Source organism: Vombatus ursinus, unplaced genomic scaffold (assembly GCF_900497805.2).
Source record: "Vombatus ursinus unplaced genomic scaffold, bare-nosed wombat genome assembly UNPS02014791.1, whole genome shotgun sequence".
Taxonomy (NCBI): Eukaryota; Metazoa; Chordata; class Mammalia; order Diprotodontia; family Vombatidae; genus Vombatus; species Vombatus ursinus.
In genome coordinates this window covers 32862467-32889055 of record NW_020954569.1, presented here as the reverse complement: position 1 = coordinate 32889055, position 26589 = coordinate 32862467, and the positions used below count along the sequence as shown (strand labels likewise).

The 26589-nt window shown below is 37.0% G+C and overlaps 1 protein-coding gene across 5 annotated transcripts in view; it reads right to left on the bottom strand.

The window, feature by feature from the left end:
- CMBL (carboxymethylenebutenolidase homolog) overlaps positions 1 to 26589 on the bottom strand; it is a 55243-nt gene that overhangs the window by 27238 nt on the left and 1416 nt on the right. Inside the window, exon 1 of one of the 5 annotated variants that reach the window (XM_027868856.1) lies at positions 11508 to 11565. The exons of the other annotated variants lie outside the window; for them this stretch is intronic. The gene's annotated coding sequence lies outside the window, so the exon portion shown is untranslated. Of the gene's footprint in view, positions 1 to 11507; positions 11566 to 26589 lie in introns of those variants that run through there. 5 annotated transcript variants of the gene reach the window in all.

Sequence of the window (26589 nt, the reverse complement as noted above, 5' to 3'; positions counted from 1 at the left end):
TCAGTTATGTCTGATTCTTTGTTATCCCATTGGGGCTTTCTTGGCAAAGATACTAGAGTAGTTTGTCATTTCCTTCTCCAGCTCATTTTACAGATGAGGAAACTGAGGCAAACAGGGTGAAGTGACTTGCCCAGAGTCACATAGCTAGTAAGTGTCTGAGGCCAGATTTGAACTCAGGAAGATGAGTCTTCCTGACTTCAGGCTTGACACTCTATCCACTGTACCACTTAGCTGTCCCTCTGTCTACTGGCTATTTCCCCACTGGGGCAGCTGGGTGGCACAGTAGTTAGAGTGCTAGAGCTAGCATCAGGAAGACTTGAGTTCAAATACAATCTCAGACACTTATTAGATGTGAAGTGAGACACCACCTCCATCAGCCTCAATTTCCTCAGCTATAAAATGGGAATAATGATAGCATTTACCTCTCAGGGTTGTTTTGAAAATGTAATGAGATATTTGTAAAGTGCCTGGCAGATAGCAGGCACTTGATAAATGTTGTTCCCCCCTCCCATCCCTATGCCTACAAACATGCCCATGTCTCCCCATTCTCAAAGACCCTCATTTGAACCATCTATCACTGCTAACTATTGTCCCATATCTCTCCTCCTTTTTGTGGCTAAACTTCTTGAGAAAGCAGTGTACAATGGATATCTCCATTTCCTTACCTTTCTTCATACCACTGTGCTTAGCACAATGCCTGGAACATCATAGGTGTTAATAAATGTTTACTGACTGGCTTAGAACTGAGGAACCTCAGGGAATCTCTGGTTTCCAAGCAAGTGGTAGGTTAGATGGGTAGACCAAGGAAAGGTCATACCTATTGGGAGGAGAAAGTTGTGGTATGGAAAGAATCTGCCCTCCCATATTACTATAGTAAAAAGGAGAAGAAGATCAAGTGACTTACATTTTCCCCCACCTTGTACCCTAAATTTCTTGTCAGATAGCAACACCTGCTAGCAGAGAGGCAGGTTTGCCCAGCAGGAGAGTTATAAAGATCAGAAAGTGAATAGGTAGAATCACATCTGTAGGTAATTCACTATACAGATTGTTCTTTAAAAAGCTTTGCAGGGGTGGGGAAACTATGAGGTCATATGTGGTCTTCTAGGTCCTCAAACTTCAAAGTTTGGATTCAATCAAAGGACTGCATTTGAGGACCTAGAGGGCCACATGTGGTCATGAGGCCGCAGGTTCCCCACCCCTGGACTGAGGGCATCAAGGTTGGGCTTTCAGGGTTGTGAGCTGCCCCAGGCACATGGGTTTCTCTACTTATGTGCTTCCCTACTGGGTTTCTCTAAGTATGCATCTACTTTCTCCCACTGATACTGTGGAGGACTGGTAGGACAGTATGACTAAGGTTTATGGGTAGACATATTTTTATTATTTCAGTTTTTTACTTCTATTGAGTAAACATTATTATTTCTCTTATTTTTGTCTTCTTAATTAGTAAATGTTTCATGTTTGAGTCACTGATGTTATTGAGATGAATTTCGTGTTAATGAAAAGCACACTGATGGAGGCTCAGCTACACACCAGGGTTGCCTCTTGGACTTTGACAATTAAGCATGGCCAGCTTCATCATTCACTGCCCCCCATGGGGAAAACCTACAAATCTGCCAGCCTGGTTCCTAATTTATCAGCTTCCCTCCTTTTAAAAATGGTGCTATTTAAATTTCTTTTAAAATATTTTATATAGTTATTGGTTAATCAGCAAACATTTATTAAGTTCCTACTATGTTCTGGGAATGTGATAAGCACTGGGGAAACAAAAAAGGTAAAAGTCCCTGCTTTAGAAGAGCTCACAATCCAATGAGGGTATCAACATGCAAAAAACTATGTACAAATAATATATATATATGATAAATTGAAAATAATCAACAGAAAATGCTACAATTAAGAGGGATCAGGAAAGGCTTCCTGCAGAAGGTGAGATTTTAGCTGGGACTTGAAGAAAATGAGGGCAGTCAAAAGGTTGAGTTGAAATAGGAGAGAGTTCCAGGCCTGGGGGAAAGCCAATGCAAATGTCCAGAGTCGGGAGATGGAGCATCTTTTTTTTGAGGAACAGCAAGGTGGCCAGTATCACTGGCTAGATTAGTATGTGGTTTGGCTAGAGGGGAGGAGGAAGTTTAAGGAATAAGAAGACTCAAAATGTAAGAGGGGCAGGTCATGAAGAATTTTGGATACTAAACAGAGAATTTTATTTGATTCAGGAGGTGATAGGGAGCCACTGGAGTTTGTTGAGTAGGGAAGTGATATGGTCAGACCTATGCTTTAGGAAGGTCATTTTGACAGCTGAGTGTAGAATAGACTGGATCAGAGAGACTGAATGGACTGTGGCAAGGAGACCAACCAGCAGGCTATTAGAATAGTCTAAGTGTGAGGTGATGAGGACCTGCAATAGGGGAATGGTAGTATCAAAAGAGAAGGGCTGGGGCAGCTAGGTGGCGCAGGGGCAGCTAGGTGGCGCAGGGGCAGCTAGGTGGCGCAGTGGATAGAGCACAGGCCCTGAATTCAGGAGGACCTGAGTTCAAATCTGACCGCAGACCAAACACTTGACACTTACTAGCTGTGTGACCCTGGGCAAGTCACTTAACCGCAATTGCCTAAAAAAAAAAAAAAAAGAAAAAGAAAAAAAAAGAGAAGGGCAAAATGTAAACTGTATGTCTAAGATTAGTAACTTAGTAATTAGTAATTTAGTAATTAGTAATACCAAATAATTAGTAATTGGGTAGTTCGAAAGAAAGATTGGGGCAGAGCTGAGTATGATGTGATTTCAAAAAGTAATACTGTCCAGGAAAAGGTAAAAAGAGTAATTATCTTATACAAATGAGGTGTAAGAGGAAGAACTGATACAGAGGAATTAAATGGGGGAGGAGGCTGGTAGTTCTGGGACCCTACTCTCATTGGGAATGGGTTAAAGAGGGAATGATACATATATATCTAGAAGGGCAGAAAAGTGTTCTAAATTCATAAAGAAATAAAAGGCTAAGGAGATAGGAAGGGGGTAGAGATTTTTAGAGGGAACCCTACTCACATCAGATCTGAGTTAAAGAGAGAACAATATATACATTTAGAAGGGGATAAAAGTCTTCTAAATTCATAGAGGATGAGGGAATAGAATAAGGATGGGGTATAGAAGGGTGTCTAGATTAATGGGAACGGGACAAAGTGGGAACAGCAGATATATTTGGAAGGCTATAGAAGTCTTCTAAAATCATGGGAAAGGGTGGGGGAGAGATTAAGGGAGGGATCCTTGGAGCTGGGGTAGATTAAGTAATAGAAGGGCAAGGTATCGGGTAGAAGTAGGTAGAGAAGTTAGGAGAGATAGGAAATAAGAGATACACACAAAGATCATGAGTAGAATTTATTAGGGAAAAATAAGCAGGGCTAGTAATTTTGATCTCAAAGTTAAAGCTAAAATATATTTAATCAAAAGGGAAAAACAAGGAAACCATACTATGTCAGTCATATTAATCAATATTGTTTTAGACTATTTAAAATAACTAGATGGTACAAGGTTGGAATATTGCTGTGGTGTAGGAAATGATGAGTTGGTGGATTTTGAAAAATTTGAAAAAACTTGGACTTAAGAAGGAAGATGTTATCCACCTTCAGAGAAACAGAGCACAAGCAAGTATAGTATGGTCTAACATAGAAGCATATGGATGTATATGTATATTATAGGTATCTATATATGTATGTGTATGTAAGTGTGTGTGTGTATCTATGTCTGTATGTACATGTATATGTTTGTGTGTGAGTGAGATTGGTGAAGACCCCTCATAAAATCTAAACTTAAATGAGTAAAATAAGGTAAAGACCCCTAATAATAATATATGTGTATCCAGGTCAGGAAGCTTGTAAATAGCCTGGATAAATATATTCAAATTATTACAAAAGATAAGTATAACTACAAATTGTTCCAGGATCTGAAATGAACAAAACAGGATGTACTAAGAGGATACTTGAAGGAGGGAGAGGCAGGTAAAAACCATGTAATGATTCTATAATTTCCACTGCTGTTGCTGGGGTAGTTTTGTCGTGTTTAGATTGTGCCCTCTGAAGCCCGCCAATGGGATAAGAGGTAGGGGGCTAGGGAGTGGTTGCGGTTAGAACCCATAAAAGTGCTTGTTTGGCTGACACTACCTGTGGTCTTGCATCGAACTGCCTTTTGGTGCGAGTCGCCCTTTCTCGAGATCGAAATAAAATCCTTTCTACTTTCTACCTGGAGAAGCCTCTGAATTAATTTGGGTAAGGGTCATCGCTGTCCCACACATGTGTACGTGTGTGTGTATATGTGTATATATATATATGTGTGTGAGAGTATATATATATATACACATATATATACATACATATATATATATATATGAACAAATATATCTGTGCTAAATTGTAGCCTTCTTGGTGGGGAGGAAGGGAGAAAACAAGAACAAAGTAAAAAGTGCACAGCAAAGAACAAAATAAAACCTGCAAGGAAGAAAAGAAAAGATGGACAGCTCTGAACACAATGTGTAGTATTTATTATATAAGTTTTCTTGAAATGGAAATGTATTGCTTTATATTTTGAATCCTCTCTTATGTTCTGCTGTACACATGGCAATTTTTTCTTTTCTTAAGTTGTATTTAAGTTTTAGCATTTAAGTTTGTTTCTTTTCTTATTTTGTATTTAAGTTTAAAATAAAAAAATTAAAAATAAATTTTTAAAAAAGAGAAGGGGGCTTAAACTACAGATGTTATAAAAGCAGAGTCAATACAACTTGGCAACAGATCAAATATGGGAAATGAGAGTGAATTGTCAAGGAAGACATGTAGGTTGTGAGCCTGGATAATTGAGAGGATGGTGGTGCCTTGACAGTATTAATAAAGTTTGGAAGGTTTTGGGGGAAAGATAAAAAATTCAGTTGGAGCATATTGAGTTTAAGATGTCTATGGGATACTCATTCTGAGATGTCCAAGAGGTAGATGCAAGACTGGAGATCAACAAAGAGGTTAGGGTTAGTTAAGTAGATTTGAGAATCATCAGCGTAAAGATGATAATGAAGTCTATGGGAGTTGATGAAACCATCAAGTGAAAGAGCATAGAGAGAAGAGAAGCGGGCTCAGGACGGAGGTCCAGAAGAATGAAGATTGAGAAATGGTCATTAGATTTGGCAAAGAAGAGATCCCTAGTAACCTTGGAAAGAGTAGTTTTGGTTGAGTGACGGGATCAGAAGCAAGACCGTGGAGACTCAACAAGAGATTGAGAAGAAAGCAAATGGAGGTGCTTATTGTAGAAGGCCTTCTCAAGGAGTCTAGTCACTGCAGGCCGGAGAAATAATGATTAGGTAGGGATGCCTACCTAATAGATGCTCATTGAATAAATTAATGGTTTAATGCCTCCTTTCATGTTAGTGAAAAGCTTTGTGTACTAATATTAGAAACTTAAGATACCTACAGATCCCATACAACTAAATGAGCAACAGAATCTTAGGGATGGAGATGAGAAAGATAGCATTTTAGTATAGTCTCTTTCATCTGTCTCCATGTTAAGCCACTAGAGGGCAAGATAATTACAAATTAAAACTGCTGAAGGTTGAAGTTATTATCTTCAAAGGGTTGCTTTACAAACATGCTGAATTAGATTTGTCTGGTTGGTCCCAGAAGGAAGAATTCAGAGCAATGGAAGTTGCAGACACAGATTTAGGCTCTTTGAAGAGAAAAAAAGCTTTTTTTCCCTTCTTTTTAAAATTCTACTTTCCAAACATGGAATGGAGTACATCAGGAGTAATGTGCTCCCCACCCCTCACTGGAGATCTTCAGGAGATATTGTACAAATGACCACTTAGGGGTTAAAATAGAAGGGATCCCAGACTAGAATCTGACTCTTGGATCCTTTTATTTTATGAAGCTTTCATAATAAATCTGAGTTATTACATGCTCAAGCGTGCTGCAGTTCTGTATGGTGTCTGTTCTCCTAAATAAACTATAACCATCACTTCTGGAAAATCATATTCAGAAGACAGTGTGCTGGGATCCTCAATATCCTCATTTTAATAGTTATTTTTAGTATTAACATTTCCATTTAAAACTTGCTTTTGCTTATATTCATAAATTAGCAGTAAAGAATTTAGAGGTTCATGAAAATGTATGAATTGTGCAACAAAAAAAGATGAATAAATGATAAATGATTGAGAGAGTTATCATTTAGTTTTCTGGTTGTTAACAGAACTTGCTGAAGAGAGAAAATTCCCTAAGTTTGCATTCCAGTGTCTAATAAGTTTTCCCTACTTAGAAAGTTCAGCTGTGCCCAACTACATACCATGAATGAATTTAAACATTTCTACATTAAAAAAAAATTAGGTTAGGATGATGAAAGGTGTCACAACCTAAAGGATGACTCTGCCACTTAATGTCTCCTTTCTGAGACTTGTGGGGAAGCCATGCATGCAGAAGTTGTTAAGTAAATGCTGATGACCAACTAACTGACTGCATTATTAATGAAACGAAAAACTAGGTGGTTCTTGGACAGCAGCAATGAGGAATAAATTATAATCAAACCGTGAAATCTATCTCTATCTTAACAACTTAAAATAAGTGGTTATTTACGTGCATGGTTATCATGTTCTTAATTATTCCTTGTTATTGCATCTGAGACTATCATTTCACAATGTCCAAATAATCCCTCTAAAAGACAAAAATTCATTCCAATCAGTTAATTGTCAATAAGAAGTAGGATGGTATGGTGAGAAAAGAATTGACCTGGGAATCAGAAGACCAATACTGAAGCCCTGGCTTCTTGTTGCCCTGTGATGACAAGCAAGTCACTTATCAACCTTGAGTCTCAGTTTTCTTATCTGCAAAATAGGGATAGTTTTATTACTTCACAGGGTTGTTATAAGGATCAATGTAGGTCATTTGTATAGCCATAAAGTTCAATATAAATGAAACCTATAATTTAGCATCATTAGTGAGCTCCTATTATCTGCTCAACATGTTCTACAGCAAAGTGGATACAAAAGCAGAATAAATCATGACCTAAAGAAATTTACAGTTTACTTCAGAAGACAATTTTGCATCTTTGATGCCTTCCCATTTTTTGTAAAGATTACTTGAGCAAACACAACCATTAATTTTTTATTGATTTGGTCAAATTGAGTTTTGCCTATTGTAATGTGGGTCTGGACAATGTGCAAAGTGCATCAACTTGCTTAGTGATGCAACTTCCTTTCTCCTTGGGGGAAAAAGAAGGGCAGATGGTAATGCTTACTCTAGTGCAGACCTGCACAAATTGGTAGTAGGTAGAGGCCAAAATTAAAATAGGCTAAACTTCTATGGGCCACAGATAGGTTAGACTAGAGACAGACTGATGATTGTTGGTTGCCGAGAGTCACTAGTCACTAGTTGTACAGGCTTAATCTAGAGTATCCTAGCACATTTGATCCACACTCTATGCTCACCTGTGACTTAGACATAAATGACTTGAGTTCATTTCCTAACTGTACCATTTACTATCTTTGTGACCTTGGATAAGTCACTTGAGTCTCTGGGCCTTGGTTTTTTATCTGTAAAATGAAAGGTTGGACTAGATGACCTTTAGTGTCCTTCCAGTTCGAAGTTGATGATGCTAAGAACAACTAGAGGCAAATGTGAACAATTTTAGCATTTCCCTACATGCCCTTCATTCCTGCCTCATTTTGGAACATAATATTTAGTTAAAAAAATACACATGCATGCACAGATACACACTTAAAGAAGGCATTTAAAATAACCTAACCCCAAAAGTAAAAATTTTCCATTTTTTAATATTGTACATCAAGTGAGTCCTTTTTTGAAGTGATATGTACAGTAGAATACTTCCAGGAACTGCTTCCACCTATAAAAGCCAGCTATAATTTCTTGCAATTTGTCAACATCCAATAAGTTGCTTTTATATAAATTGTTTTTACTTGATTATATAATGAAATAGCCTTTGGTTAGCCAGAAGGTACAAGGTACATCATAAATACTTAAGAGCTGAGAGGCAAAGTTCACTAAAAGCCAATGAGTTCTCTGGAACAGAAGCACACCCCAAACAAAAATTAACACATAAAATCTGTTTATTCTTGTTGCTTCCAAATCTTTTCAGTGGCAAATAACTTCCTGTTTTGTATGAATTACAAATTTAAAAGAAAATATTTTTTAAAAGCTGTAACAATAACTTTTAACTTAAGCTATTGTTTTAGTTACTTGCTAGAGAGCCTGAACCTAAACACTATTTATGAAACCCATTTGGAGCAGGCAAGCACACAGACAGAAGGGTAGGACTTACTAAAAGTGGATTCTTACATTGCTGGATATGTGTGTATTTTCCAGTAAACAAAAGGCAAAGGAGATCTCCTAAAACTTGTTTAGGAATAAAAATGTAAACTGAAACCATTGCTAGAGAGGCATATGAAGCATTCCTCGCTTCTCCATGCTTAGTGTGCATATTTTGAGATAACCAATCACGTAACACATTGCCAGAACCCCAACCCTTCCAATATATTTTCTTTCTGCTGTCAAACCTTGCACATAAATCCAATTCATAGCATTTAATTAAACAATATAAACATGAAGCAACATTCACTATTAGAACAAACAAATGAGGTAAATGTCATATCTCTCTCCTAACTGAGGGAGGAGAAGAAGGAAAGGATAGGACATAAACCTGCTGAGGAAAATTTACAAGGGAGTAAGGAAACTGCCTCTTACCTCAAAGATAGTCAAGTTGATGATAATGTTAATCACCTCCCCACTCCTTTCAGCATATTCTCAGTGGCCAAGATGAAGATCTACTATCAATTCTTTTGAGAACTACTGCCTTTGGTCATTTCTTCATTAGAGAATGGCTCTTAATCCTATATATTTGTTCTAGTAGCCTATATATCTTAGATGTCAAACTCTTATCTGAAATGTTTGATGCAAAGATTTTTCTCCCAACCAACAATTTCCTTCTTATCCTAGTTATATTGATTTTGTTCTGACAAAAGCTTTTAAATTTCAAATCATCTAATTTTCTTTTGTAATTGACTTTATCTCTTGTCTGGTTAATCATTCTTTCTGTAGTAATATCTATAAAAGGTACTTGATCTGGATCTCTTATGATTTTTTAAATAGTGTGACTTTTAATTCTGAGGTCATATATTCATTTTGACTTTATTATGGGTAATGGTATAAGATATGGGTGTAAGGTGGAGCCAAGATGGCAGATTAGGGGCAGCCAACACTCCCCTCCAAACAACTTTAAAATAATACGTCAAATCAGTTTTTGGAGCAGCAGAGCCAACAAAAGGTCAGGGTGAGACTTTATTTTGACCTAAGAAAACTTAAGAGGTTGGCAGGAGAAGTCTGTCCAAAGCCCACAGATGTGGTGGCAGCAATAGCAGCCACACCAGCAGCAGCAGCTGTTTCAGGATCTCTCAGCTCAGAGACTGTAAGGGGATCAGATAACTGAGAGATTACAGTGTCTTTGCTGGCACTGATTGCCAAGTCTATTGTCCATAAGCCGTTCTGGGTTGAAGTTCCAGGATGGAGAAGAGCCCTGGTGGTCAGTCACAAGGGAACAATGGCTCTGGTCACAGTTCCAAAGCAAAGAGGAGCACTAGTGCTTGCAGCTGCAGGAGACTGGGGCCTTTCCAAAGTAAAGACCAGAGTGCAGACCAGGAAAGCAGTAACCATATCTCTCCCAGGATCATACCATCTTGGAAACATCAAAAACTTGCAGACCTCCAGAACTAGCTCTGAAAACAGTAGCATGAAAAAGCTTGAAGCTTGGGACAGTGCCTCCCCACCCCTAGAAGAGCAGAGTCCAATTTTAACATAAAGTTAAAAGACAAGAAATAGCCTGGGAAAATGAACAAACAACAAAAAAAGAATTTGACCGTAAAAAGCAACTACAGTGGCAGGAGGGAACAAGACATAAATTCAGAAGATGGCAACAATGGCAAAACAATTACAAAAAAATCCTCAAAGAAAAATTCTAATAGGACCAAAACCCAACAATAATTCCTGGAAGAGTTAAAGAAAGAGATACGAGTGATAGACAAAAAATTGTGAAAAGAAATGAGAATGGTACAAGAAAATTATGAAAAGAGAATTAACAGCTTGACAAAAGAGGCACATATTGAAGAAAATAATACCTTAAAAAACAAAATTAGTCAAATGGAAAAGGGTAAAAAAAATTTACTACAGAAAATAATTCCTTAAAAATTAGAATTGGGCAAGTGGAAGCTAATGACTCTGTGAGACATCAAGAAACAATAAAACAAAGTCAAAAGGATGAAAAAATTGAAGGAAATGTGAAATATCACATCGGAAAATCAACTAATCTGGAAAATGGATGGGAGAGGGATAATTTAAGAATTATTAAACTAAGCTAAAAGTCATGATAGAAAAAGAGCCTAGACATCACATTTCAAGAAATTATCAAGGAAAACTGCCCTGATATACTAGAACTAGAGGAAAAAATAAAAATGGAAAGAAGCCGAAGACTACCTCCTGAAAGAGATCCCCAAGTGGAAACTCCGAGGAATATTATAGCCAAATTCCAGAGCTCCCAGGTCAAGAAGAAAATATTGCAAGCAGCCAGAAAGAAACAATTCAAATATTGTGGTGCCACAGTCAGGATCACACAAGATTTAGCAGCGTCCATGCTAAAGGAGCAGAGGGCTTGGAATGTGATATGCTAGAGGGCAAAGGAGCTAGATTACAACCAAGAATCACATACCCAGCAAAACTGAGTGTAATCCTTCAGAGGAAAAAATTGATAATTTAATGAAACAGAGAACTTTCAAGCATTCCTGATGAAAAGATCAAAGCTGAATAGAAAATGTGACATTCAAACAGAAGACTTAAAGAGAAACATAAAAAGGCAAACATGAAAGAGTAATCATAAGGACTCAATAAGGTTAAACTGTTTACATGCCTGTATGGGAAGATGATACATGTAGCTCCTAAGAACTTTATTATTATTAGGGCAATTAAAATGAGTTTATGTAAATAGAGGTCATGGGCATGAGTTGTTTATATTGCAACGATCTTCAGAACAATGAAGGGGTGAGAAAGAGGGATGCACTGGGAGAAGGAGGAAGGAAGAAGTAGAATGGGGAAATTTTTCTCACATATAAGATGTGTACAAGGAAGAGTTTTTACAATGAAAAGGAAAATGGTGGTGGTAGAGGGATGTTGGCAGGCAATTCTTGAAACTCACTCTCATAGCAACTGGTTCAAAGAAGGAAGAATATATATACACACTCAGTTGTGTATAAAAATGTAATTTACCCAACAGGGAAATAGGAGGGAAAGGGGATAAGAGAAAAGTGGGAGTGGGGGAGGGGCATAATAAAAAGTAGGCAGATTAATAGAATTTTGAGGAGGGATGGGAAAGAGAAAGAGAGAGAGAGAGAGAGAGAGGGAGGGAGAGAGAGACACACAGAGAGAGAGAGAGAAACAGAAGAAAATAAGATGGAGTGCAATACATAGTTAACAATCAAAACTGTGAATGAGCTTACCCATAAAGTGGAAGCAGATTGCAGAATAGATCAGAAACCAGAATCCAACATACGTCATTTATAAGAGACACACTTGAAACAAAAAGACACACAGAATTAAATAAAGAGGTGGAGCAGAATCTAATATGTTTCAGCTGAAATAAAAATGGCAAGGGTAGCAATCATGACCTCAGACAAGGCAAAAATGGACCCAATTAAAAGAAATAATTAGAGAAACTACATTATTCTAAAAGGTACTATAGACAATAAAGTATAAACAAAAAAATTATAGCAAGTTTCTCCAATAAAGACCTAATTTCTCAAATATATACTGAGAATAAAACTGAGTCAAATTTATAAAAATAAGAGCCATTTCCCAATTGATAAATCATCAAGGGATATAAACTGGCAATTTTCAGGAGAAGAAGAAGAAATCAAAGCCATATGGGGGAAAGTGCTCTAAATAAATCATTATTGATTAGAGAAATACAAATTAAAACAACTCTGAGGTACTACCTTATGCCTATCAGAAATGACAAATGATGGAGTGAGGGAAAAATAGGTACATTAATGAACTGCTGGTGAAGTAGCAAACTGATCTAACCTTTCTGGAGATCAGTTTGGAACTATGACCAAAGGGTTATAAAACCGTTCATACCCTTTAACCCAACAATACCACTACTAGGTCTATATCCCAAAGAGATCAAAGAAAAAGGAAAAGGACCCATATGTACAAAAAGATTTATATAGCAGTTCTTTTTGTAGTGGCAAAGATTTGGAAATTGAGGGGATACTCATCAATTGGGGAATGGCTGAACAAGTTGTAGCATATGATTGTGATAGATACTATTGTGCCATAAGAAATGATGAAGGGAAAAAAAAAGAAATGACTAAGGGGGTGGTTTCAGAAAAACATATCAAGAACTACACGAACTGATACAAAGTGATGTGAGAAGAACTGGAAAATCATTGTGCACGATAACAACAATGTTGTAATGACTTTTGAAAGACTTGGCTACTCTGATGAATACAATGATCCAAGACAATTCCAAATGACTCATGATGAAAAAATGTTATCCACTTCCAGAGAGAGAATGATGAGTACAAATTGAAGTATAATTTTCTCACTTTCCTTATTTTTCTTGCTTTTTTTTGAAATATGGCTAATATGGAATATTTTTTGCATGATTTCATATGTGTAATTGATATATTTCTTGCTTTCTCAGTGGGTGTAGGAGGAGGTGGGAGGGAGGGAGAGAATTTGGAGCTCAAAATTTTAAAAGAAAGTTAAATAATCAAAATATAAAAAAGTATTGGTTTAAATCTAATTTCTCTCAGACTGATTTCCAGTTTGGGCAGCAATATTTGTTAAATATGTAGTTCTTACCTAGAAACTAATGTTCCTTGAATTTATTGAGCACTGAGTAGCAGTGTTGAGCAGAGGAGTAATTTGACTGATTTGGGGTCCTATTTATCTAGTCTGTTTCATTGATCAACATTTCTATTATTAAACCAGCATCAATTAGTTTATATGATTATTGCTTTATAGCATAGTTTTAGATCTGGTCATGCTAGGCCTCCTACATTCCTAGTTTTCCCCCAGTATTTCCTATGATAAGACCAGCATTTACACACAAGGTGTTAGGTCCATTGTTGTCCTGGAATTAACTTCTACTGGTTACCAAAAGCTAATTGTTAAATCTTCAGTGTGAGCATTTAAACTTTAGAAATCAGCAAACAGTGCAAATCATGGCTTAATTTATCATTTTTGTTGATTGTTTAGAGTTGAGAAAGCGATAATGTTAATAATTCAGATTAAACTTAAAATTGTGTTGTGTATACATTTTTCTCCAGGAGAGCTGGTTGTTAAATATTTACCAGTCCACTCCTGTTTAGACTCTCCTTTCTCCTTTCCTCCAACAATAAGAATTAACTTTCCCAAAAAAGAGACAAAGGTGTCCCTGAGAGCTGATTGGTCCTAGCTTCCTTGACGCAGCTTCCAGTCACCTAAGGACATTAAAAAGTCTCAGCCACATGAAGTCTGGGCCTTTCAGAATTGGTGGGCTCCTGAGACCATCCAAGTCACCATACTCTGTCCCAACAGCCTGCTAACCAGACTTATTTCCATAAAGAGGCACGGGAGGCCAAGTATATCAAAATTAAAAGTAAGTGCTACAATATCCTTGTTGCATATCCTTATCATATTAATGCATATTTCTCTTAACTATTCAGTTCCTCCCAAAATAAAACCTGAATTAAGAGAGTGCTGACTTTAGGACTACCTCTTGCATTTTCCTTGAGATTCTTCATCTTTTGTTTCTCCAGGTGAATTTCTTTTAAATTTTGTATAGTTCTATAAAGTAATCCCTTGGTAGTTTGATTGATATGCCACTAAATCAATAAACTGAATTGAATAATAAAGTCATTTTTATTATATTGGCACTAGCCAATCATGAATAATTCACAGCTCCAATTATTTAAATGGAAGAATTGTATAGAATAATAAAGAGTGAAGAAAGTAGAACTAGGACAATACATATGATAACTACAATAACAAAATGAAAACTTTACCAAAAGGCAGTCACTCATTAGTTGCAATGGTCATTTTTGGTTTCTGAGAAGACATAATGAAACACACATTTTCTTCTCTTAGTAGAGTAAATAAAATAAACTGAATTTTAAAAAAAGATTAAGTTCTTTTGAATGCCTAGGTATGTCTTGATTTGGAGTCCTTGGTCCAAAATAACTATTTGACTTGATGTTAGAAATTTCTTGTAACTCTCCTTTAATACCTTATGATAATTCCATACAGCAAAAATAAATAAACGAATGAATAAATCAGTGAATGAATGAAACTATGGTAGGGGTACTCTGCATTTGCCTGGCCCACATTCCTGCTTACCCCTGTCAGTAACAAACAAAATCAAATGCCAAAAAACAGTCCAGAAAGAGAGAGACAGAGACACAGAGACAAAGACGTTTCTGTTGATGCTGGCCAGTGTAAAACTTCACCAAAAAAAAAATGAAATCACAGAATTTCAAAGTTAGAAGAGACTTTGGAGTCCATTTAGTCCAAAGCTATATCTGGAAGAATCCATTCTATGACTCCTTAAGTGGTCATCTTGCCTGTATTAAAGACCTGCTGTGTTAGGGGACTCATTACCTTTCATAGTTAGCCCTGGAAAGATTAAATAAAAAAAGATTATATGATCTCTTAAAAAACAACATAATTAACTGTCTCCTATTTTTCATTCACTTGGCAAATACATAGTTTAAAATGGTAAAGTATTATGGAACGGTCAAATTGAAAGCTGGTTAGAGTAGGGGATATATAAAAAAGAGTCATGAACTGCTGTGGCACTATGGTGAAGTCCATGAGTCCTTTTTAGAAGAATATTTTTAAATGCATAAAATGAAATATATATGATTATAAAGAAAATCAATTAAATTTTATACATATATACATATGTGTATGTACATAAACACACACACAAAATTAGAGCCTCTCCATTCTACAGCATATCTCTAACATAGAAGAGTACAATACTAGTTATAAGTTAATAGTCGGTGGCCTCATGGAGCCCTTCATCACTATAGTCTATCATTTCACCTTATGCAATAATAAATACACTAGTGCCAAAGAACATGAAAACAATATTTGGGTATGTTTTGATGCCCTCTGAAGTCCTCTGGTCTGGTTCCATGCACTCACTATGAGGGCTGGGCAATGAACTTGGTTAAAAAGCTATTTAAACAATCCAACCATTTTGGAGAGCAATTTGGAACTATGCCAAAAGGGCTATAAAAATGTACATGCCCTTTGACCCAGCAATAGCACTTTTAGGGCTGTATCCCAGAGAGGTCATACAAATGGGAAAAGGAACTACATGTACAAAAATATTTATAACAGCTTTTTGTGGTGGCAAAAAATTAGAAATTGAGAGGATGTCCATCAATTGGGGAATGACTGAACAAGTTGTGGTATATGAATGTAATGGAATACTATTGTGCTATAAGAAATGAACAGGCTGACTTCAGAAAAACCTGGAAAGACTTGTATGGTCTGATGCTCAGTGAAATGAGCAGAACCAGGAGAATGTTGTACACAGTAACAGTCACGTTGTGTGATGACTAATATTGATAGACTTAACCCTTCTCAGCAATACAAGGATCTAAGACACCTCCAAAGGCCTCATGTTGGAAAATGCTATCCACATCCAAAGAAAGAACTATGGAGTTTGAATGCAGATAGAAGCATACTATTTGCTATTTTTTTTTCTTCTGTTGTGTTTTATTTCCTCTTTCTGGTGGTTCCTCCTATTGGTTCTAATTCTTACTTATAACATCACTAAGGTAAAATTATGTTTAATAGAAATATATATGTATAGGCTATATCAGATTGTGCACCGTCTTGGCAAGGGAAGTGGAAAGGGAGAGGGAGAAAAATTTTAAACTCAAAAGCTTATGGAAATGATTGTTGATAATTCAAAATAAATAAATTAAAAATTAAAAAAAGCTATTCAAGCTTGACCTTGTATATATCAGATTGCTTAGTCTACTTAGTTACTACAAAACTGAAAATTAATGTGAGCATACCTCACTTTACAATTACATGTCTTCTAATAAATCATCAACATTTCTGTATATTACTGACAAAACCCAAAAAAGAAAATCATAAAACCAGGAAAAACAGATCTATTACAAATTTATATTATGTCTAATTAATTCTTTACCCCCACCAAATTCAATAGTGTTTCACTATCACCACTAAAGCCTTTTCAAATCTTTTCATCTCTCTTCAAACCTCCCATGGTTCCCTACTTCCCACTCTCTTAGCCGGGAACTTTGCCTCATATTTCACGAAAAAAAGTGGAAGCCATTCCCTGATAGATTAACCTTAAGTCACTGAGAGCTCTCTCTTTTCTTCTTCTCTTCATTTTACTTCAATCAAATGTCTCACTTGCCCTTGTCTAACATGAAGAGGTAGTACTTTTGAGTTCAAATCTGACCTCAGACACTTGACACTTACTAGCTTTGAGACTCTGGGTAAGTCACTTAACCCCATTGCCCAGCAAAGAAAAAAAAAAAAGAGAGAGAGAGAGGTAGCCCTTCTTGTTAAGAAAAACCCTTCTACATGCATATGATCCTATTCCATCCCATCTTCCCCAGCAGATTACCCTGGGTTCATCCCTTTTCTCACTAATTTTCAACCTCTCCCTGACTGCTTCCCCAATGTCTACAAACATGCCTATGTCTCCTCGATCCTCAGAGACTCCTCACTTGATCTGTCAATCCCCACTGGCTACATTCTATACCTTTCCTCCGTTTGGTGGCTAGAAGGCTGTCTACCATCCGTTTCTCCATTTGCTTTCCTCACTTTTTTACCTCTCTCCCCATTACCAACGATCTCTTAATTTGCCAAATCTAATGGCCTTTTCTCCATCTTCATCCGTCCTTACTTGTCTGTAGCCTTTGTCCTGGTCAATTGTTCTTCTTGACATTCTCTCCTCTCTAGGTTTTTTATGACGCTGCTTTCTCTTGGTTCTCCTCCTACCTGTCTGATTGCCCCTCGGTCTCCTTTGCTTGATCTTCATCCAGTTCCTGCCACTAACCATTAACATACCCAAGGCACTCTCCTGAGCCTCTTCTCCATACTCTTCCTCTCTCTGTAGCACCAGGAGTAGTGAACCTGCTCTATACTATTTTACTTGAATCACATGCATTCAATTATCATATCTATGCAGATGGTTCTCAGATCTTATCTTTAAATTCTTTTCCAACCTCCAGTCTTGCATCTCCATCTAACTTTTGGACATCTTGAACTGGATATGTCCCAGCTATCTTAAACTTATTGTGCCCCAAAATAAACTCATTATTTTCCCTCCCAAATCCTCCTCTCTTCCTAACTTACTTATTACTGTTGAGCTTATCACCATGTTCCAGTCACCCAGGCTTGAACCCTGTCATACCCTTCACTCTCTCCCCATATCCAATCTGTTGCCAAGTCCTGTTGATTCTACCTTTAGAACATGTCTGCTTTAAGCTCCCTTCTCTCCTGACAATTCATCACCCTGGGACAGGCCCTCATTATTTCATGTTTGCACTTTTGCAATAGCCTTCTGGTTGGTCTCCTTTTCTAAAGTTTCTCCCCACTCTAGTCTCTCCTCTACTCAACCAGCAAATCATTCTTCTTAATGAGCAGGTCTAACCATGTCACTCTCCCATTCAATAATGTCCAGTGGCTCCCTATTACTTCCAAGGATTAAATATACAATCCTCTGACTTTTAGAGCCCTTCATAACTCAGCCCACTTCTACTTTTCCAGTCTTTTTACTCCCCTCCCCAAATCTATGATCCAGTGACATTGGCCTCCTTTCTGTTCCTCAACCAAGACACTCCATTAACCAACTCCATGCATTTTCCCTTGCTGTCCCCCATGCCTGGAATTCTCTCCCTCCTCATCTCTACTTCCTGGCTTCCTTGGCTTCCTTCAAATCTCAGCCAGAATCTCAACTCTTCTAAGCCTTTCCAGATTCTCTTTACTGTTGGTGCCTTTCCTCTGAAATGATCTCCAGTCTATTGTATCTATATCTTATTTGCACATAGTTATTTTTACATTGTCTCCTTCATTAGTTTGCAAGCTTCCTGAAGGCCTTTCTTTGCAACCAAAGGGCTTAGCAAGGTTAAGCATATACTGGTAGGAAGTTAATAAAGTCTTGTTGACCTGACACATTGCCTGTCACATATGGAATGCTTAACAAATAGTTGTTGATTAATTCTAATGATAAAAGGAATATATGAATTAATGAGATCACAGTTTCATTATAGTATTATGATATTCATTTAACGAACACTTATATGCATTATAATGGGTCAGGCTCTGGTCATGGTGATAGGTATTTGGATATATAGTATGTAAAATAGTGAGGTGACTGCAGTATCAGGGGAAAAGCTAGAAATGAACAGGGAAAATGAAAGTCAAATGCCCTTGTAAGAAGGGGCTTTTTATTTTTATTATTTACTACATCAAATGGTTAATTTCACTAAATTCTATTCTAACTGTACCTGTCTGGGTAGCACTTTAATGTTAAGTCTCACAGTGGGATCAGGATTAGATTAAGCTGTTGTTGGTGCAGGTTATACCAAACATTAAATTTATAGCATCTACTAACCTATACTCCATTCACATCACTTGAATCTCTTTCTCCACCTCTTTCTCCCCTTTCTCCCCCCCCCAATTCCACAAAAACAAAACCCTTTATATAGCTTAGAGGAAGATCAAACATACAAGTTATTATAAATACACCAATACATTGCACTGTATTCACTTACTGTGCCTGGTTTGCTAAAAGTCAGTCACTTATTAAGCAAAACAAACTAACCACAAGTCTCAACACCTTCCCTGCCACTGATTGGTTTCAATGAACCCATATGGGAGGAGGTGCTTGGGGTTCTTGGGATCCATAGTTCCTGAATAGACGTAAAAATGCTTTTTCCAGCAACCTGGCTAAGAAGCTGTTCTCATTATTGTCAATGCATAGTTATTGGAAGAAAGTCATTCTTGTACTTTGATTAACATAAGGGCTCAACAAAAACAGATTAGTTTATTGCTGAGCAAAGCCATTCAAGAGGTAGTAGAATGAAGGATTTCATAGCAGATTTCTAACCATAAGAAAGATTTCACAGGTACCAATTACACATTACACAAAATGCTATGAAAACCAATAGAGAAAGAATATGAAGTTAGTTAAGAAAAGAATAATAAAATGCTGGGAAGTTAAGTAGAAAGGTATCACAATTCAAATTACCATAGTGAGTCATTGGGAACCTGGTGTTGTTCATCCTTTGTTCTTAAAGAGGACCAATGACATCATGAGGGTGATGTCTTGATTTGAGCATAAATTGGACCCAAGTGGGGCAGAGCTGTGCAAAGTCATTAGCCTCACTCTCAACTCCAGAGTCCTCAAAATCCAGTGGCAAGACAAAAGTCAAGATCACTGGCTGAAGATACAGTAAGTAACCTTGGACTTTTTAAATTAAGGTTTTTCTCAGGTCTCAATTTGTCTGAGGCAACACTGGGGAGAGAGCAGAAGGAACAGTTGACTTAAGTCGGAAGCATTGTGAACTAGATCTAGGGCAGGGAGTAACTGAAGTCAAACAGGTTGCCCACAGCTATTTCCACACTCTGAGCTCAAACCTCGGACCAAAGAGGGAAGTATGGATGAGAGGGCAGAGCCCTGGAGAGAAATCAAAATAGCTTTCTCAGCTGGAGGGGTTCTTTTAGTGCAGTGATTCTCAACCTCAGTTTTGTGTCACATTCTAGAGGGTCTTTATTTTAATGGATATTGGAACATTTACTAGGTTTTCTCAAAATAAAATTACAGTTCACTTAATTAAAAAAAAATTCATACACAAATATGTATGCATGTATATATACACATATGTAACTATACCTATATTAATGATCTTCTGGAACAAGTTTTCCCAGTCCTTTTGAAATTTCGATGTCCTATCACTATTGATAGGACCCATTTCCTATCCCACCATTTAGCTACAAAGTAGATAAATGCAAATACACACATATTAATGTATACACATATTGTTCAAAATTATGTATGTACATATGTGTATATTTGCATATGTCTACTTTGTGGAGGTGGGGAAGGAAATGGGTCAGAAAATCAAGCCAATAACGATAGGACATTGAAATTTCAAAAAAGACTGGGAATCTTTGTTGTAGAACAGCAGAGAGACAAAGCTGGACAGGACAGGTTATAATAATAGCTAACATTTGTATAGTGCTCTAAGGTTTCAAGAAGTTTAGCATACATTATTGTAGCTGACAAAAAAAATTGGCAGTATTTTATTCTAATTCTTTGAATTCTTCAATTAATTACTATTCAGTAAAAGTCATCCTTAGTCATTTTATTAGCCACAATTTTTTAAGTGTCCCTTACTCTTCTCCAACATAGTACCACATCTCAATACTGACTCTAACCCTTTCCTACAGATGAGGCTACAATACTGAAACCCAGGGAAGTTAAGTGACTTGGCAATGTGATGCAATGAATAGAACATTGGACCTGTTATATGGAAGATCTGTATTCAAATCCTACCTCAGGCCCTATTAGCTGTGTGACCTATGTCAAATCATTTAATCTATCCGTGTCTCAGTTTCTATATCTATAAAACAAGGTTAGACTGGATGGCCTCTGAGGGTGAATTTTACAAACATATTCAAAATTTGAGTGTTTAAGTATGTGCAAATAAATTCATATTTCGAGGACTTGGAAGCATCATCAAACATTGTGCTAGGTGCTGGAGAGAAACACAAAATTACATGGAAGTTAAATTTAGACAGATAAACAGTTTACTAGCCACTGGCCATAGGAGGCTGATCTGTTTCAGGGGCTGGGAAGTGACCTGAGAAATCCAAGTCATTACTAGATCAGAAGTTGAGGTGGTCTGAAGGTACTCTTAGATACTGTGACACATACCCGGGCATGAAGTGGCCTTGCTTAGACTGCTCTAGTAGACAGGTCTGCCTCTGTAATGAAAATTCCCAGATTGTCATGAAACTGTTTTATCTCCTAGGTGCTAGGATGTGAACATCTCAGATTGTATCATATCTTTGGATCTGTACTGATCAGAACTGTACTGATCAGGTCCAATGTTGATTCAAACTGAATTGACTTGTAAGGAGTGGAGGAAGTGGACAGATAGGATAATAGACAAATAACTTATTCACGTAGTTATGTTATATTCAATACTAGGCTATCAACTTAGTCATTCAAGAATTACTGATCTTGGCTGAACATCCTAAATGAGCTTTTAATTAATGTTTTCCTATTGATCCCCTTAGATGTCACAATTCCGTAACAGCCAGGGAAGTCTGAATTCTTGTATTAATTTTTACATAGTGTCTTTAATAACATGTGAACGTGAGCGGTCAACATTGTAGCAGCTCATTTATCTGGCCTACATTTCAGGGAAGAATAATTCTAACCCCTGGAAGTTAGGGAGGTCCTAGGACATGAAAGCTCATTAGGGTATTACATGAAATTAAAAGCAAATGGACTTTGCTCTGAGTCCTGGCCTGAAGGACCGACGCTCTATTAAGTGAAATGCATGGTCTTTGGTGCCTGGATTTTGTGATTCCAGTTTCTTGGCTCTGTTTTAGATGGCAAGAGTTAAGGAATATATCAGAGGAGCTCAAATAAAGAAATTCACTTTATGTTTAATACTTTTAACTAATTATTTATCAAAGGTGTTGTTTTCTTGTGTCAAACAGGATTATTTTTCCATCTCCCATGTATGGAACTCTTTTTCTCTTCATCTGTTTCCTGGTTTCTTTCCTTTAAATCTCAGATAAAGTCCTTTCTACAAGAAGCCTTTCTCAATTCCCCCTTAATGGTAGTGCTTTCCCTCTGCAATTATGTCCAATTTATCCTACTTTGTTTATACATAGATTTTTGCATGTTGTCTCCCCTGATAGACTGTGAACTCCTTGACTGTTTTTTTTTGTCTTTCTTTGTGTCCCTAGGACTTAGCTCAGTGCTTAGAACACAGTAGGTGCTTAATAAATGCTTCTTGACTTGACTTTGATTATAATTACAATATGTGATATAATTAGTAAATAAGGAAGGGTTAGTTTAAATCAACTTAAGGAAACAGGACTCATGAATAAATAAAAATTTATTCATGTAAATACTGAAGCTATTTTAAATGAGCAGTCATGCAAAACATATTCTCATATTAGTCATGGTGTGAAAGAAAACACAGACTCCCCCCAAAAAAACCCCAAGAAAAATAAAGTAAAAAAATATGCTTCAATCTACATTCAGACTCTATCACTTTTTTCTCTGGATAAGGATATAATTTTTTTTAATCATAAGTCCTTCAGAATTATCTTCAATCTCTTTTTGCTAAGAATAGCTAAGTTCACAGCTGATCATCTTTCAATATTGTTCTTCTTGTGTACAATGTTCTCCTAGTTCTGCTCATTCACTTTGCATCAGTTTATGTCTTTCTAGGTTTTTGAAAGCATCTTGCTCATCATTTCTTATAACACAATATAATGAAGCAACTAAAAAAAACTATGATACAATGTTAGAACAGATTTTGGTAGAATTGTCATGTAGCTATGATTTGAAACTGAGCGCTTATTTGAAATGTTAAACTTGTGATGGAAAAAACATAGCCTAGGTAATACTGCTTTAAAAACTCAGAATTCTGGAATTTTATGTAAATTAAATTTTTAAAAAATTCTTTTTCAGAATTTAAAAAATACTTCATTCTAAATTTGTGTGGCTTTAAAAAATGTATTAGCTTTAGATGCAGTTTTCAGAATGTATATCGATTCTGGTTATTTCTGAATGATACTATATTTAATCTTTTACCAGACGCTGGCTCAGTGCCTTGTACACAGCAGAAGTTTAATATATGCCTATCTAAGGGATCCTATTTGTAAGCTTAATTATGCAGAATATAAAAAAATCAACAAATGGGGATCAAGCTTGAAAACCATCAAGCCACCAGATTTCAAATTAATGGTCAAAATGGTCAAAGTATCCATTTTTTTTTTCACAAAGAACATCATAAAAATTGTATTAATCACTGATTTTTAAATGTTCAAGGCTGATGATGTTGATGGAGCACTTGCCTTTCCCTTTAACATCTTAGAAAACTAATAAAGCTGTAGAATGTGGCAATCATACCAAGTGATTTATATGGCAGAGCCCAGGTATTAACTTGGTTTACTGACTGGAGATGGTGCTTTCTTCTGCATCACGCTTCCTGTGTCTAGGAGCTTCATCCATAAAGTTTCCTTCTTTCTTAAAACTTCTAATAAAGTTGTGGGTTTTTTCTCTGTTTGTTTGTTTTGGTACCAAGCAAGATAGTAAACATAAATTTTCTTCAGGCTTTTGTGTTCGCAGGATCATTAGCTTCTTTAGTCCAAACTGCTGACTGAAGAAATAGGTCCAGAGAATAAGTCACTTGAGCAAGGTCACACCAAAAGTGAGAGAGGATTTATTTGAATTTAAGTCTTCAGTCTTCAAATTCAATACTACTTCACTACTGCCAATTATTTTTAGAATGATATGTTCATCACCATGCAATGCTGGACTTGAAAGGGCCATTTTGGTTCAAAGAGGTTAAGTGATTTGCCCAAGGTTGCAGAGACATCACCTTGCCGACAAAAGTCCACACAGCCAAAGCTGTGATTTTTCAAGTAATAATATATGGCTGTGACAGATGGACTTCAAGGAAAGCTGAGCAACACTAAACAGGCAATTTTGAAATGCGGTGCTGGAGAAGACTTGAAAGTCCTTTGGACAGTAAGATCAAATCAGTCAATACTTAAAGAAATTAATTCAGGCTATTGAGAAGATTAAAATTGATCCCCTGTCATTTTCTTATTGATGCTATTTACAAATAATTCATTTTGCCCTGTAATTGTTTAAGTCATGCTTTTTTTGTCTCTAAACTTAGTACAGCTGCCCTGTAATGGGTTAAGTTTAAAAATCCAGCTCTTCTGCCTCAAGGAATTTAACTGACTTTGGCAAATGTGTGAGAAAGCAAGGGAGTTTGGGCCTGATACCTTTATTCCACCAAGCTATCCTTCAGGGATGTCTGGTTTGCCGCCCCAAAGTCTGAACCACTATCTCGAACCTGCAATCAATGAGCACTTCTTAGTTTCATGAGAGAAGAGGGGGAGGGTGCTGTTGCTAGCCTCAATCACCAACCTTCCAACCAATCATGTTGCTCCCTGTGACTCAGTTCTGTAACCAGTCACAGTGCCCTTAATTTCATGATGTCACCTACCCTGCCCTGTTCTTGTTTCTGTACTCCCCCAAACCAAAGTAAGGGGAACTGTCCTCTTCTCAGGGTCTTTGGCATTAATGGGAGGTAAGCCATGGACCTATTTATTGACAGGTAGCATGCCCTTGCTAATAAATATTATCTTGCTTGAGATTTGTCTCAGTTTGCCCTTTTGTTAAAATCTCAATCCTGACACTATTCACTGTAAGGTCAAATACTAAAGCTGAAGTTTAAGTACTCTGGCCACATAATGAGAAGATGTGACTCACTGGAAAAGACCCTGACTTTTTGTTGGGAAAGATTGAAGGCAAAAGGAAAAGGGAATGGCAGAAGATGAGATGGGTAGATGGTGTCGTGGAAACAATGAATATGAACTTGGACAGACTTGGAGAGATAGTGGAGGATAGAAGGGCTGGGTGCGCTATGGTCCATGGAGTCACAAAGAGTTGGACACAACTGGATAACAGAGCTAGGAGTAGAAAGGATGCCTTTTCCTGTAGCAGGGTACTGCCCACTGCTTTCTAGGTGTTCTATTGACAACCATTTTTTCAAATTACTGTTCAGCCCTCTCAGCTCAGGCATTTCTGTATAATCTCAGAAACAAAATAAAGATAATGTTTAACAATAACAAAAATTTTATTTCCTTATCCTAATAATTGACTGTTGAGGTTAAAAAAATTCATTACTTTAAAAGTTGTGCTTGTGCTTTTTTTTGGATCCATGCAAAAGAAATTCAGTACTCTTAGCAATGCATGCTAAATTAGAAATATTTTTAGCAAGTTTTAGAAAACAAAGTATATTTCTAAGTGTTTTTAATATTTACAGAAATAATTATTAATGATCAGGGATTCTACATTAACTCTAGTACTGGCCTGGCCTGCTTGTTTAGAATTATATATCCGGAGCTGATGGGACCTCAAGGCAGATTAAGCCACCCTACTCATTTTACAGATGAAGAAACCTTGACCCTTACAGGCTAAGTGACTTGCCCAAGGTTACTTGGGCAGTAATTTTCAGAGGTAGTATTTTTTTTTCATATTAAACATTTTCACATTAGTGATATTGTAGGTAAGAATTAGAACCAATAGGAGAAACCACCAGAAAGAGGAAATAAAACACAACAGAAGAAAAAAAATAGCACATGGTATGCTTTGATCTGCATTCAAACTCCATAGTTCTTTTCTTTGGATGTGGATAGCATGTTACATCATGAGGCCTTTGGAGGTGTCTTAGATCCTTGTATTGCTGAGAAGGGTTAAGTCTATCAATATTAGTCATCCCACAACGTGACTCTTACTGTGTGCAATGTTCTCCTGGTTCTGCTCATTTCACTCAACATCAGACCATACAAGTCTGTCCAGGTTTTTCTGAAGTCAGCCTGTTCATCATTTCTTATAGCACAATAGTATTCCATTACATTCACATATCACAACTTGTTCAGCCATTCCCCAATTGATGGGCGTCCTCTCAAATTTCCAATTTTTTGCCACCACAAAAAGAGCTGGTATAAATATTTTTGTACATGTAGTTCCTGTTCTCATTTGTATGACCTCTCTGGGATACAGCCCTAAAAGTGCTATTGCTGGGTCAAAGGGTACGCACATTTTCATAACCCTTGATTATAGTTCCAAATTGCTCTCCAAAATGGTTGGATCGTTTCACAACTCCACCACCAATGCATTAGTGTTCCAGTTTTCCCACATCTTCTCCAACATTTATCATTTTTACTGTTTTGTGATGTTGGCCAATCTGATAGGTGTGATGCAGTACCTCAGAGGTAGTATTTGAACCCAAATCCTCTAACTCAAAAGCCAAAACCCATTACCCACTGCAAATTTAAAAGCCTATTTGCTAACCAAGTATGAGGAACTTTAGGTATTCAAAGTAACGGACAGGCTCTTTCACCTAGTTTTAGAAGGTTAAGCAATGCCATCCTTTCCTAGAATTTCATTAAAATTGACTTTTGATTTTCAAAGACTTCCTGGGGTTCTTGTAATTATAATAAGATATAACCACCACAATATGTTTGGATTCAAGCTATATCTAAGGACACAGTATTTTATTTTTTAAATTTGGTGGACAGCTGTCTCTAAATACTTGGGACAGATTTGAAGCAGGACCGGGTAAGGCATCAGCTTTATCTTTAGGCCCATAGTTCAGAATCCTTCATTTCATCTCTTCAAAGTATTCTGCGTTCCACCGGCTTCCCTGCCAGATAAATAATAGGCTTTCGGGAAGGTCGGGGGAGCGGGACTCCCGGGATCCAGCTCCCCGCCTCCGC